Source organism: Orbicella franksi, chromosome 8, assembly GCF_964199315.1.
Source record: "Orbicella franksi chromosome 8, jaOrbFran1.1, whole genome shotgun sequence".
NCBI classification, from domain to species: Eukaryota; Metazoa; Cnidaria; class Anthozoa; order Scleractinia; family Merulinidae; genus Orbicella; species Orbicella franksi.
The window spans coordinates 7,024,400-7,040,049 of NC_138152.1; the positions used below are offsets into that span (position 1 = coordinate 7,024,400).

Consider the following 15,650-nt stretch of genomic DNA (forward strand, 5'->3'; position numbering starts at 1 on the left):
ATTCAACCTATATATATATATATATATATATATATATATATATATATATATATATATATATATATGTGAAGAGTAATGTAAAGTTACTGTATAAACTTAACATTAAAATCTGACATTTGAACGCCTCCTTTGCTAAAACTAGTCACGATTTAATTGTTATCACTCCCTGTGAATTCGTTGAGATTCCAGAGGCAAATTATCACCTAATGTGGAAGTCCTGTCTTCAAGTGAGGGAAAATGACACAAAAGAGTTACAATGAAAGTAAAAAGAAGAGTGAATGTTGATATGGTGTACATTGTACATCATGTGAAGGTATTGGGTGATTACCAAAGGCATAACGTTTCATGTATTGCTTTTTCAGGACAAGTTATATAACAGTGACGTTTTAAAAGGTGTGATCAGAAAAACAGTGAGTGTATTGTCTAGGCAGTACCAGTTTATGGACAGCATATGCAGACAGTAAGAGGAACTGTAAGCATTACCACATAAGTTAGTTTTATGCTTATGACTTTTTGTACTTGGATTTTGTGTCATTTCATCACAAGAATAAGTAATGAAAGATGCAATAGTTGTTGCAATATATTTTTGAAGGAAAACTTATAAGTCTTCCTATGCTGAATAACAGACATGTGTAAACTGAATGTGAAGCAAACACTTTGTTAAAGATGGGGCAACCCTAAAACCCAGTAAACCGGAATCCGGAACCAAAAACCGGAATCCAGAAACCAGAAACCGGAATCTGCAAATCACAGAAAACAAGCTCTTCAAATACACAAAAATTGTTTTGCTTAGGTTTTCGCTTGTAAAATATAAGCTGCCAAGTAAAAAGGGCCTCAAACTTAACCTTTTTTGAAACAAAAATTCCCCATCTGTTGAAATGTGCAACCGTTATTTCTAGTGAGGGCTATGATTATGACAATCTCAGTAAAGTGCGTCTTAATTTTATTCCAAACACCTTGAGAGTGTCTGAAATAAGCTTGCTGGTAATTGCCATTTTGTTTAATAAGTGATCTCCAATTTACCGCAGGTATAAATTTATCCTTTATGCCTAGTAGATACTGAACAAGATAGAAAATGTCATAGAGAACAGTATGTCTGTCAGTGGCAGTCCCCTGTACATTGACAGTCACGCCTCCCACTTTCGAAGTCCAAAGGCTAACCTGGCTGGTCTAAATATGAAATTTGATTTTTCCAACAGATACGAGACCAATTCCAGATCAACACAATTTCCACACTGATATTGTGACAAATCAGCATTTCATATTCTTGGCGGCCATCATATTAAAACAATTTGTAGAAATGTTGCACACTTACTTCTGTCTGCTTATCGCTTGCGAACAGATCAGACCACATGTTGTTAAAAGATGCTAAAAGACTGCCAGAAACTCACCGTAATAGCTTGTTGCTATTGTGCTGCTCACCAGTCTTCTCAGAGCAATTTGATCTAGACAAGAACCGGGCTCTCACCAGGGCCAGGTTGAACAAAAGATGGGTAACTTAGCCTATGAGCAGGCTCTCGTGTTTGGGCCGGGGGCATGAGCGGCAAAGTCGCATGAAGGCACTTGGTCACATGCCAATGCAGAAAAACACTAGACACCTATTTAGCCTACTCAGACACTAGAGACAGATACTAGAGCCTGCTCGTAGGCTATGAGTAACTCTATCCAGCCGAAAAATCACTAACCCTGACTGGATAGTGATTTACCCAATGGATAGCTTTATCCAGCTTTTGAACAACCGGGCCAGATGTATAGCTAAGGGTTGTTCAGAACTAGTCAATAATGTTTTAGCAATTACAGCTTGTGGCTGAGGTAAAGCCAAGAAAATAGATTACAACAAAATAATTTTTGCTCATATCTATTTATTAGACACTGCTGAAGCGAATTATTTCTATCATCATTCATAATATCTGGATTCCGGATTCTGGTTTCCGGTTTCCGGTTCCGGATTACGGCTTCCAGATTCTGGATTTCGGTTTCCGGATTCAGTGTTTTAGGGTAGCCCTAGATGATGTATATGCATGTTAATCTTGAATAATTTGAAATTTCAGAGAGTTTAAAAGTATCATATCATATCTGTGATGAGGTGGAGGGCTGTTACATGTACATGTAAATGTGTCATGGACGATTTTTCACTTGTTATGATTCAGGTGCCAATAGTTTCTGTATCTGTTGGTGTGCAACAATCTAAACGAATATTTCAACCTAATAATGTACAGTGTATTTTAATTAACCAAATTATGATGTTTTTAGTTGACCAATGCTACTACATAGTAATGTGATGTTGAACTGCACGAATTTACAAACATGCCCAGTGTCAACTTGTCAAATATATGAACTGGCCAGACAGCCTAGATTACAAAATTTTCTGAAAGGTAAGATGTTTCTTAAACATTATTTTGTAATTAATGATTTCTCAGACATTGTTTTCTTCAAGAAAATATTCATACCCCACATGGAGGTTTTTTCACTATTAGAGCTCTCTCTCCCTGATACTTTAATTTGGAATTTCTTAAGACTGGCCATTAATGGGTGTTGGGTGTGAATATCTTGGGGAACTGCACATTCAGTAAGCAAGGACATCAGGGGTAACCCGAAAACACTGACCCCCGGTCCGCGGACCCCCAATACGGACCGGGTCCGCGGACTACCTATGTATGGTCGTCCATTTGTTTCAATATTCGCTACATCTAATTCGCTGTCGCTAAACGTCAATTCGCTGTCGCTAAAAATTAATTTGCATTCGCTAAATTTCACTCGCTGTCGCTAAACTTAATTCGCTGTCGCTAAATTTTATTCGCTGTCGCTAAACTTAATTCGTATTCGCTAAATTTCATTCGCTGTCGCTAAATTTTGTTCGCTGTCGCTAAACTTAATTCGCTGTCGCTAAACTTATCTCGCTGTCGCTAAATTTTATTCGCCGTCGCTTAAGTTAACTCGCATTCGCTAAATTGTATTCTCTCTCGCTAAAAACTAATTGTTATTGGAAACTGATTGGTATTCGCTAAATTTCACTCGCGGTTTCTTAAAACTAATTCGCATTCCAGTGATAAAAGTGTTGACAAGCCTGCACGACTCCTGCCGTTCGCAGATGAATAAGTTATAAAGCCTTCATTGCTTAGCTTTAACTGGGATGTCTTTTAGGGATTTTCCCTTGCGATACGAGATGATAGGGGGCTCCTTAAAGATTTCTCTCAGTTGCGGTTGATTATCTATAAGGTGCCATTTCTCCATAAGTGTGCCTTTTAGGTTAGTCAACGCCGGGTGGTATTGCGTTACAAAACGCAGTATTTTCTTTTGTGCGGTTTTGTTTTTCTGTGCTAGCGACATTTTTCTATCAGAGAATTTAATCTCTGAAAGGTGTTTTGCTACAATTCTAACTGGGTAACCTCTATTCTGCAGGCGTGTTTTAAAATTACTCATGTTTTCCTCAAAAGTAAGTTGAGAGGAATTTGTTCTGAGAAGCCTTCACGCTTCTCTTTTGATAAACTCTTTACGGCCCCACAGAAAGGATCTCAGCTTTTGCTGACCACCTTATTCAGCCAACAGCACAAAAACAAGCCTCGTATCTTGAAGATACAACAGATTTTCTTAACTTCATCGAGAAGACTAAACTGCCTAAGAACGCCATTCTTGTCTCAATGGACGTCACCAATCTCTACACGACACGAGCGTTTCAGGCGGGTGTTTCTACCTCACGGGCGTAGATTGAGGGTGACTTCCTCTCGGGTTCCTAAACGAAGAAACAGTATGTCAACTAAATACGACTTAAAATTCTAAGTCTTGTAACTATTTTATGACGAAAAAGAACTACATGAATATGCCGTCACTGGGAGTCGAACCCGGGCCACTGTGCCCTTACTTACCACTGTACCACCGAGCTGCTAATTGCCGGCTGACGAAAATTTAAACTACATATAATTAACAGTAATATAAATTAATGTAGAGTTACCCTAACATACAAATGAAAGCTAACCGCAAGCAAAATGGAGTGACACTAACCGCAAGCAAAATGGAGTGACGCTAACCGCAAGCAAAATGGAGTGACGCTAACCGCAAGCAAAATGGAGTGACACTAACCGCAAGCAAAGCTAACCGTGCTAACTGCAAGCAAGCAAGGTAAACATGTACAGCGGTTTATTAACACGTCTACCTTGTATAAGCAACATCCAGGCGTCCAACCCCATACTCCGCCCGGGCGTTATATTTTCCCGGGCAACTTAATGACGATCACTGCTTTCACCTGTCAGAGCTGAATTAAAAAAAAATATGCGTGCGCATTCCAGCTCGTGGCGGGAAGTTCAATAAAGAAAATAAAGCCCTTGAAAAGTTTCAATTGTCAATGGCTTCCCAAAGAAATTGTCACGTCTGTTGTTGCAAATCGTCGTCGCGCTGTATAGGATTGTTGAGAATATTGTGGAAGACGTGAAAAATTGTTTTAATGTGGAAACATCGTGCAATGATGCGTGTTTGTGTGCCTCTTGTCGGAGAAATTTGACGACATGGCAACGAAGTTGCGACAAAGAGAAAGAAAAATATTTTGTAAAAGCCCAATCTCGAGGAAAGGCATTTGTCAACAGAATAACCCCAGCTCAACAGGACCGGAGGCTTGCCGTAAAAAATATCACCGAAACCAAAACAACCCCAATATGGTTGCTGCTATGTTTACCGGAGGTCGTGCTGTTGGATATTTTCAGATATGCTGGCATCGCAGATATTTGTAACTCGAGACTGTCGTGCCAGTATCTAAACATAATTTGCCCGTCTAACTATATTTGTCGAAATTTCTGTTGGAACTATTTGGCCACACTTGCACAGAACTAAGAAGTAATACAGAAATAACTAAACCAGTACAATGCATGGTTCACGAAATTTGATTTTTTTTTCAGCTTTTGGTTGCTTGAGAGGGAGTTAAGATAGTGAGAAATATTTTTTTTCTGACCAATATCTTGACATGATTTGAAAAAATCAAAAACAAAAACTACCTAAAACCCACCTTTTAAAATCTCTTTAATATTCTTATCCTTGCCTTGGATGGACTATTAACAAGGCAACTGATCACTTCGCCATCAGGGACTCTCGCAACCACAAACCAAACTGGCCAAGATACTAGCCATACCATATATTAACCGTTCTATGTACACAGTCACACAAACTAACAGCATGTTTGTTGATGGAGAAACTCCCTGGTGGTGAGGTGACTGGTAACCATTTACATTCAAATCAGGCGCAGATTTAAACCAGTTTCCACCGTTTTACGGAAATCGGTCAGAGTTTTCAGAATGACTCAGAAACCCAGGAAAGGGGACTTAAGAGAGTTACTGCAAATCCAGAACATTTCCTGGGGAAGCATGGCCTTAGACCCCTGTAGTTTGCACCTTCAGCGCTCGTTGTTTCCGGCGGAAATCGGTCACCATTTATCCTAAATCCGCGCCTGCAAATTAAGAAATTTTGTCACCTGTTTAAAAGCAAGGACCTAAAAATGTGTAGTTCCAAAAACATATACCTCTCCCACAGATGTTTCTTTTCTTTGTTTAATGAGATTTCCAGTTTACCTTTCTACTGTGAAACCCCCTCCCACTCAAAATTTTCAATGTCTGACCATTGCTGGTTTAGTTATGAATTCTGGAGTTCCAAAAACATTTACCTCTTCCAAGGATGGGAGAGGTATCTTAGGTTTTTGCCATGTTGATCTGCATTCCAATTGTGATATCTTGGAATAATTTGATAAACAGGTATAATCCTGTTACTTAGTTCATTCTTCTGTTAGCAAAACTTGATAATAGTATCTTCCTGAAAATATCTGTAAGTAACCTTAGGCTTATGTTACCCGCAGGTATTTATGAGTCTCATCAACAAGAAGACTGGGCAGAGTAATTCAGGCTTCATCTATGCAAACCAATCAAAAGGAAAGCCTATCAAGTCAATGCCAGTTTCCCAGCCACAAACTGGAAGTTCATCTGCATCTTCTAGCACATTGCAAAAAAGGAGTCAAGTCATTAAGAAATTTGTAGAGAGTGTAGCGTCAGCAACAAAGATGGCAGATGATGTCATACATCAGACTGCAACATCGATTAACAGAAACAAGGAACAGTTTCTGAAGTCATTTTCAGAGGGAGGTCTGAACATCATAAAGTCTTTTACACTTAAGCAGATGAGTAACAACTACAAAGATGTTTTATTTGGAAAACAAAATTGAAAATTTTCAGTTGTTACATGTGCATTTTGAAACAATGCAGCAAAATAATGAACTAGTGTGAAGCCTGCATGGATAAAAAAGAACTTAATTCATCCTGCTAGCCCAGTGTGTGCCATTATCTCAGCTCTGCAAAACATTTTTTAAATTTAATACAGGTTACCAAAGACATAAAAAAGAAATAATTTCACACAAAGTGATTGCCTACCTTCCTAAAATCTACACTGTATTAGTACTAGACAGTATAACAAAAACAACAGCCTGTAACATTTTTGAAATCAAAATGGAAAAAAGCTCAACCCACCGTTTGTCTGAAATTTATTATTATCACAGTTGACATAAGCTTCTTTCAGGTTGCGTAGCTTAAAGCCCATATGCCCAGTACTCCTCTCTGTCGCCATGAGGTAGCCTTCCTTGCAGTCCGGTGTGCTAGCTTTGGTCACTGGTTTCCTATAAACTTTCCAAACACCAACTTGCTTCAAAAATTACATCTGTTGACTTTCCATGTCCCTGAGAAAGCCATTTCCAAGACCACCATGGGCACGGAAGCTGAACACTGCTCAGAAAGTATACACTCAGAGGTCAACAGGCTTGAAAGGACTTATGCAACTACAGAAAAATATTAATACATGTGATCGCTTGGCACTGGTAGTCAAGAGCCAGTGGCTTAAAGGCAACTCCACTCTGACAAACTTCAGGAAACCTAAACACAGAAACAGATCAGATGCAATTGTAATTACAACAGAAGAATAGTTTCTATATTGAAAATCGAAAAGTTGCCAAGCTTCCATAATAAATGGGGACTTAAGGCATATTGCACTAAAATATTCTACGATTCAGATAAACTGTAACCAGCTGACATGTGGAGAAATGCTGGTTTTTTTTTTTTCAAACGGTAATAATTGTTCCTGTAGCTATAGTGATGCAGGCAGTAGCAATATACTTTAAGTCTCAATTTATAGCTGATCATGAGGAGAACTTTATCATACATGTAAATCAACAAGTGCAATGTAAGTCACACAATACAATAACATGAAAACACAAGAATACAATACAATACTATTTGCCAATACTATTTACCAATATTACATTGGTTCTATAATATACTTTTCTGAAAACCTTTTACCGAGGATTTATCTTCAAATTAGTACATCACGAATCATATCCAAGAAGCCTAGTTTAGCCTGCTCCACAAAAAGTTCCATCCACATCATTCAGTGCTTTCACATAATTCACATCAATATGTGCCATTATGAATTTGCTTAATTTTTGTATGTCATAAATGTTAACACATCTTGTAACAACAGAAAACTGCAGTAGTATAGAAAACCAATTTCCCTTACACCACTTAGGGCCTAGGGGTATAGTATCACACAATCAAAACATTTCTCTCATTTAGGGAAATTGCCACTAACTGGTTGGGCATTTAACTATTCTTTAGAGAATTGGCATTTACATGTAAGGCATGATTATTTTGATGGCCAGTACGCAATGTACAGAAATAAGAAAATGTAGTTGTCTACGCAGGACCATAGTAGCACCCTGGTGTATAATAATGTTATGCAGTGCTTCATCATTGGTATTACGTTAATATTTTAAATGATAAATGCACATAAGCACTTTAACTACTGCAATTACCACAGAATACCACAGTATTATTTAACCTAATTGTAGGATTTTTACATTAAATGTACATCTACGAAGCTAGTTTCCTTGTTTACTGCAGTTGCTACTGCTATTTCAAAATTATACTTAATATAAGGCATTAAATAAGAGATCTCAACAAATAGACAATTAAATGAAAGTGTTAGTTGAAATAAGCATATAAATAGTTCCATGTTGTCGTCTTATTAAAACCTGAGGGACGGTTGTATCATGGTGCAAAACACTGCTAAATATGGAAAAATTTACAGACATGCAAATGTGTATTAAAGCGATTTCATTGGAGACTTTATAGCACATCTTTGTCTGGGAATAAAATTGCACTTTTCATTTTAATCAATATTGCACAAATAATCTTAACAAGTTGCACAATTCCCGGTGAAGTAACGTTCCCTTGAGTGGGGAAAGTAATTTGCATTTACTTAAGTTTTTCATTCATTTGCTTACAGCGCGATGCGCCTTTGTGTAGCCACCCAACAAACTTTTTTCACAAGTTTAATAGCCAACCAGAGAGCGAGAATTTCTTTGACCGGTAACACAGCCTCCTTTCAATGTTAAAAACATCACCACAAAACTGTTGATCTCATTTGTAAACAAAGCTGCGGTGTTTGCCGCACGATACAGAGCTAACTAACTTGTTAAAAAAGTTTGTTGGGTAGCTACACTAAGTGCGTCAAACTATAAAGATTGGCATAAAAAACTTGCACCACTTTCTCAACAAATCAGAGATAAAACCAAAACCAGAGTTTTGTACTGGCTAAGTGTAATTGCTTTGAGTTATGAATGGTCAAATGGCTTGTAAGGGGCCGATTATTTTGGGAGAGGCTTGCACAACACAATAAGCCACAGTTACAGCTGTATGGATCAGTTGTTTACAAATTTATTGTCATTTGACAAATTTAATTTCACAAATTTATTTTCTTTTTTTGGTTAATTTCTTTAGCCTTTCTCTTTCCACTCTTTCCTTTAACTCTTCCCTTCTTCTCAATTCTTCTTCCTCTTGGTGTCTTTTTTGTTCTGGGCTTCTGAAATGTATTAATTTTTTAAGACCAAAAGTTCCTTAAGTGTCTCCTTTTTTTAATGATGAAACCAAATCAGGAAAAACTGAATTGGCGAAAGCAAGCTACTTTTTTCCTCCTCATCTACTTCTGGCCATACAACACCTCTCGGTTTTGACCGACGAACCACTGTGCTTCTTCAAACATAGAAAAACGAATATATTTAGCTAGCAGCTGAAGCCAATTGCCTTGAAAATAACATTTATTAAAAGCAAAACAAAGCAAAACCCGACAATTCAATGCACTACCTTTGTTTTGGCATTCCGCAAGAAACCAAACAAGTCGTAACCATTGAGCCGGAAAATTGCAACACGCGCGGCAAAATTCCCGCGCTTTTTGAGGACGCGACCGGCCGACTCAGCATCAAGCAAAGAGTGGGAAATTTGTGGTCAAGAAAATGTCTGACAAAAGAGAACACTTGATCGAAATATTCGCAATTGACAGCTCGAGAATCTGCTGATCAACTTAATTTACAGTGAAGTTCGACACATTTAAATATGACAGTATACAGTGAACAATCTACCCCTTGACGTTGTCCTGTCAAAAGTTTAATACCGTAAATAGAGTACCATGACCTTTGAGTTAACCGTTTAATACTCATAGGTCCGTGGTTAAATAATCATCATAATATTTCATCAATGAAACAAATAAACTACACAAAAAAATAAAAACTAACCTGAGGCAACTGTCAAAGTTCTCCGCTAGGTTGGTGGAAAGCGCCAACAATCAGTACCGCCGTATCTAGGGTGTTATACAAAACCGTAACGCGGTAAAACCTCGAAATCGTCTTGCAGATACTGAAAAAAAATTCCACTCTCATACAATCGAGATTGGTGCAAACTAAAACCCGGTATGTAATCTTCTTTTGAGTGTAAGGGTTTAATGGACAGCAATCCTCGATGAGCCAATCTAGGAGAATGAGAAACGGGTGTCGTTCTGACGGATCCTTTGTCACCTTCCAGTACATCCACTTCTGAGTCATTTCACTGGTGAATAAGGTCCAATATAAACATTTGCACCCGACAAACGCATTCTGTTGAAACCAATAAGACTTTTCAATGTAAAATTGGACTGAGGCAACCCTATCATTTTTGAGCGATCGCAAACAACACGTAGACAAAGACTGTCAGGCGCGAAATCAAGCTTCTGGTAAAACGACGAGAAGAAACTGCTAACTATTAAAGTTTCCACTAAAATAACAAAAAAAACAGAACTTACCAGTATATCGACCTGTTTCCAACGATGACCTTTATAGCATATTCGCCACACATACCGTCGAAATTTATCACAAATGGAAAAAAAACAGCGGACACGTAACCACAGATCGAAAAACTTTGCTCTCACTAGTCTACACGTGATGGAACGCAAAACGCAATTACGACCAGCGGACTCATCTCAAAATCTACCGCTGCAAAGTTATAACGCGGGCTTCAAGTGGATCTGGCCGCCCAAGAATGAAACGCTCGTGTCGTGACGAACATATACCACAGGAAGGTGGCACGACGGAAAAACCGCTGATTGGCTGAAAAATCCGTTGTCTTGGAGCATCCTCAAGCGCTTGCCGCTGACAATTTGCGGCTGCAAACGAGTTTCGAAAATGTCTGAACCTGAACATTTTACAAGCGGGAGCATCGAACAGCAAGAAATATTGTGGATTTTTACCCAGTTAGAACTTCTACTTGTCGCAGAGAATGCGGTTCAAGCAAAAGTAAGTATGTTGCAAATGTTAGCCTGGTTTTTTCGCTTTCTTTGTGTTGTGATTTCTTTTTTCCGTTGGTGTCGTGTTCATTTTGTGCCTAATAGATCGAAGCACCTGCTTAGTTTATTTACAATACTTTTCTGCTGCAGATATCGGTGTACAGATGACTTAACACAATGAACGCAGCATAATGGAAAGCTATGTTGAAAGGTAAGCCAAGTTTTCCTTCCTTTCCTTCTGTAAATGGTTGATTTTTGCAAGTGGCAACATTTTCTAGTTCGTGTGTGGTTTCGGAAACTTTTTGGCTCGATGAATCTGCATTTTAAAAGTTGAATATTTTGTTCGCTATCATTTGAATTACCCGTCATACCTCGACTTGCCTCTGGGAAGAGACCCGTTAGGCTTTTTGTCTGCCATGTTCATATAAATAAGTGACGAAAACCGTTGACACTGTACCGTAAATGAGCTTAATTTTTTAGATTTAAGGATATAAATCTTACATGCAATGAATGTTTTAAAAGCGTAGCCAACTGATGTTCAGTCCGGATATCAGCATACTATTCAAGGTGACACATTTCTTTCTACGTTTGGATATATCCTCTGGCTTGTGTTGTCTACAATTTCAAAGTTCTTGCAGCGGTGCAAGAATCTAATATGACAGACGCACACTAAGTTTTTTGTTTTGTTGTTATTGAATGGACTAATTGCGTGGTTTTGGAAGAGTTTTTAAAAGTTATCTTGTAAAATTATTTTTTGACCTGAAGGCAGACTTTTTTGGGTTTAATTAGTCTGATGATGATGAGGTTAATGAAATATTTTTATTTATTTATTTTTTATTGAGTGAAACCTCAAGAAGTAACAATCCTTTTGTTGTACTTCATGATTTAAATTTCCCAGTTACAAAGCTAGCAAAATGACTGAGGTATTCACAATAATTATAGGTTGAAAGAAGTTGTGTAGTCTTCAATGCTCTACGCAGTATTGTATAATGTATGAATAGTGCAGATACTAAATTAATGACATTTCTTCTTGCAATGTAATAAGTATTCAAAGGATGAAGCCAAAGTATAGCTTAATTTAATTTTACATTTTTTCCTCTTTTTTTAGACAGTTAGACCTCAGATTTTCACAGCTCTCCTCCTCTCTTTCAATGACTTGATTCTCTGGCTGGAGACAGTGTGACGTGGCCATGTACATCAACTTGAAGATTGAAGTTTTTTTCATGGATGAAATGAATGCCATCTTCCTTGGAGAGGATACTAAATGATATGTCCCCTTTCATAAAAAGGTTAAGGAATAATAAAAAGGATAATTAAGGAACCAAATGCATGGAACAAGTATTTCAGAATTCCCCAGTAATGAATAAAGAAAAATGTTTAAAGACAGAAAAATTATAGTTTGGTAAACAACTTGGTTGGGATTTGACTTCTTAAAAATTTGTAGATCATAATATTTTGGTGTGGAAGTCTATGCGATATTTAACAATTATTCTTTGCAATGGAGGTGAATAGTGGCTGTTATTTACTGAGATTGACAAGTCTTTAGTATATGTACAAAGTGATCTCAACAACAGATGAAAAGGAAACCATTAAAAGATAGTTTAATTGACCTCTCAATTCATGCGTGGAAAACATGCAAGTGGCATGAAGATGTGCACAATTCTTTACAGAATCTTCTAACATGGCAAGTCTAGTTAACCTGCGATAAAGTCCTTGTTGATCACAATCTAGCCAAATGGTCTTTTAACACTGTTCAAATCAGCAATCTAAATGAAAAGTATGTTTGCAAAACAATTTCATTGTTCTATCAAAGTTTTCATTTTCACTTGAAATGAAAATTGAAAATTCAAAACTTTGAAGACTTTTTTGTATTTTCTGGTACAGTATCTTCTTGTATTCTCAGGATTTCAGTTTCAGAAACACTGGTGGAACATAAGTTTTCGCCGGCCATTTTGTTATTGTTTGGATCACGCATCATTCACTTGTTAGGGAGTGAATAATTATCAATTATTCCTTGAGAACATGTTGGATATGAGATAATAGATAGCCAACAAGGTGCGTAGCGCTGAGTTGGCTTTAATCTTCTCATATCCAACAGGCACGAGTGGAATAATTGTTTTATTAAAAAGGCCCCCAAAATATAGAAAACTAGACTTAAATAACAATGAAAATGCTCAAAAAATCATGCATACGCTTCCCATGTTATTTTTTAGAGCATGGTATAATGGCTCATAACCCCTGATGGCTAAAACAATGAAAACTCTCAAATTGCATTATCCAATGATCCAGTTTTTTAATGATGCTCATTGCTTGTGTGTTTGTGTTGGATTTTATTTTTATTTCAGTTTAGTTTTCTATATTTGGGGGGTGTCTTTAATGAAACAATTCAAGTCATGCTTGTTTGGTCTCTTTGTTTGAGAATGGGAGAGGTTAACATAACAATAGTTTTTACATGTAGTTATTTTGGAATTGCAAATCTCTAAGTTGCATTTTAATCAGATAAACATTTTGCTGAGACATCATTGCCTGATCTGATTAATTTACCAAAAAGTGAATTGTGTTGCCAGAAGATAACCATATCCACCTCAAGGGAGGTCAATGGAAATTCTGAAGAGTTGGGGGGTGGGGGGGGCGGGGGGGGGGGAGAGAATTCGAAACTTAAAATTTTGAAAAGGAAAGTATGAAGATGAACTGGCATTTTCAGTGGGGTGTTCAGAGGAAGGAAGCCCTTGTTGCTTCACTGATGTTGATAGAGATTTGAATATCTTCTGTATCTGCTACAGTCTTAATTTCTGCAGTAGTGGGTTATCAGCCCTCAGCCCAACACCAAACCTAGAAAGCTGGGTGATCACAATTTGTCTGGTCCCTATCCTTCAACCTACCAGAAGTACAAGACTCCAGCTGACATAGCTCATTGGGTCATGGATACAAAAACCATCCCTCCACAGTAAGGTGGTGACCCCTTAAGATGGTTGGAAGTTGGGGGAGGGAGTAAACAAAATTTGGTGGCATGGTCTGCAAGGGTATGGAATTTATCTGGAACACAATATGAATCAGTAGAATTTTGTTGCAGTGTAGGCTACTGAACCTTCTCCTTAAAAGTATCTAGGAGAGATGGCATACAGTATTTGCTTGGAACAAGACTTAAACTTACTATTGGGGAAGGAGGGATGGTACAGTTTTCATGTATTTTCTCAAAATGGTGCTTTTTGCAAAAAGGCATGCTTTCCAATGTGGTCAGTATAAGACACAGACTTTGGACTGCAGGTCAGGTGTTAAAATGCAGACTGTAGACTTTTTAAGTGTTACTGTCTGTTAATAGTAAACAGACCAACCTTATTCAAGCTAAAAGAAGTGAGAGTTTAGTCTAACTAGTTCTAGGGTTAGACTAAATATCACTTGGGTCAGCTGGGAAGGATCTAGGGGGCTTTGGCTGGTTCGGTTGAACCCCCTAGATTAAAAAAAAGAAATGAAACATAACATGCTAACTTGGCTCCAGAATGACAGAAATCCCATTTCCAATTCAAGGACCACAATTTCAAAAATTTCCGGCGTGAAAGCCACCGGTCCCCCCCACAAGGGACCACCTTTTGGCAGTTCGTATCTCAAAACCCCTGCTCTGTATCCGCCCCAGGGTTAGCCTGAATATTTTCTCCAGTTAGCCTGTTTAAGGTTAGCTCTCGATAAAACACGATTCAGTTATAATAATGTCTGCAGTATGTATTTCCTCCTTACTCTGCAGTTTGCAGTGCACAGTCTGCGCTTTACACTGACTGAATTTCGATGTAACTACAAGCCTTCACATAAACGAATGTTCCGCCAGTATAAAGTGGAACAAGAACCCCTTTTGGCGGATTGCTTTTTTCGTTAACACAATGGAGAAATGTTTGCAATAACGAAGCCCGCAGCTGGCTGCGGGGAAAGCTGCGTAGCCCAGGAACAAGAATCGTAGTAAGAAGTAGCATAAGCCATAATATCAAACACAGGCTGACATAAACAAAGAGCAAGTTATTTTATCCTTCAAGCTGTATTACATATACAATACAACTTTCTACAATGCCGTATTAAACCTCTATAAGCTTACCACAAGTTTTCAGCTCAAATCAGTACATGGCATCCACTGAAGCGGCAAAACAAGGCACGAATGAATAGCACACAAGCGAAACACAAAACAAATTTAGGCATTAGTGTGTGCTACTTACGAATTCGTCCTCCACTTTTCTTTCTTCAGGCAACGATACAAAAGTCCATGAACAAATAGCATTTAAAAATTTTCATCAGCACGAAAAAAAAGTAATTTTATATGTTCCGTAAAATTAAACAAGCTACAAGATATTGCGGTTCAAAACCTTAAAGAACTTGACGCGACCTTAAGAAAAGGAAACACGGTACCTCGGGTGAATTTGGAAAAGCTGAAAGTTTCCTTTCGGAAGAGCTGTCTTTATCGCCAGAGAAAACTGACAACACCGTTTCGATTCTCTCGATCACAGTCAAAACATCAGCACGGATCATTGCCCAAAGTAGCCAAGTTGTTTGCAACTGCCTTGAGCGAGCAAGATGTTGTCAAAAGCCATGACAATGACGTGTTCGTTTTTGATTCGTCGTCCGCCATTTTGAAAATGGAAAGGCGGGAAGACGAACCGAATCTACTGCGCATGAGCAGCGGTTTTTCCGTAGTGCCCAGGAGGGTATTACCACTGTATGCGAAGCATACGAAGAATTTGTAAGAGAAATGCTAAGTCTGATTCTACAAGAAAACTCGTTCCAATTTAGTGGAGAAGATTACCTCCAAACTCATGGAACAGCTATGGGAACGAAAATGGCCGTAGCTTTTGCTAGCATATTTATGGCCAAAATAGAAAAAGAAACATTCAGGCAAACTAACGCAAAACCCATTTTTTGGAAAAGATTCATCGATGTCATATCTATGTAGAACACAGGTAGGGACAAAATAGAAGACTTCCTTCTAAAGGCAAACAGCTTTCACCCAACGATCAAATTCACGGCTGAAATCTCAGAAACAGAAACTACATTCT

The 15,650-nt window shown here is 38.1% G+C and overlaps 2 long non-coding RNA genes across 3 annotated transcripts; one reads left to right on the forward strand and one right to left on the reverse strand.

Annotated features, from left to right (window-relative positions):
* Positions 1 to 971: 971 nt before the first annotated feature.
* LOC145494878 (uncharacterized) lies at positions 972 to 10,254 on the reverse strand. Of its 2 annotated transcripts, none has more exons than XR_014050336.1 (3): positions 10,135 to 10,254; positions 9,593 to 9,949; positions 972 to 8,883 (listed from the first exon to the last, which is right to left on the reverse strand). It is a non-coding gene; the product is annotated as an uncharacterized LOC145494878 (long non-coding RNA). The 2 variants fall into 2 exon arrangements; XR_014050337.1 differs by having other exon boundaries at positions 972 to 1,680; positions 1,874 to 9,949.
* A 285-nt stretch (positions 10,255 to 10,539) lies between these two features.
* Positions 10,540 to 13,240, forward strand: LOC145494879 (uncharacterized). Its single transcript, XR_014050338.1, has 3 exons — positions 10,540 to 10,624; positions 10,765 to 10,825; positions 11,723 to 13,240. It is a non-coding gene; the product is annotated as an uncharacterized LOC145494879 (long non-coding RNA).
* The last annotated feature ends 2,410 nt before the right edge of the window (positions 13,241 to 15,650 follow it).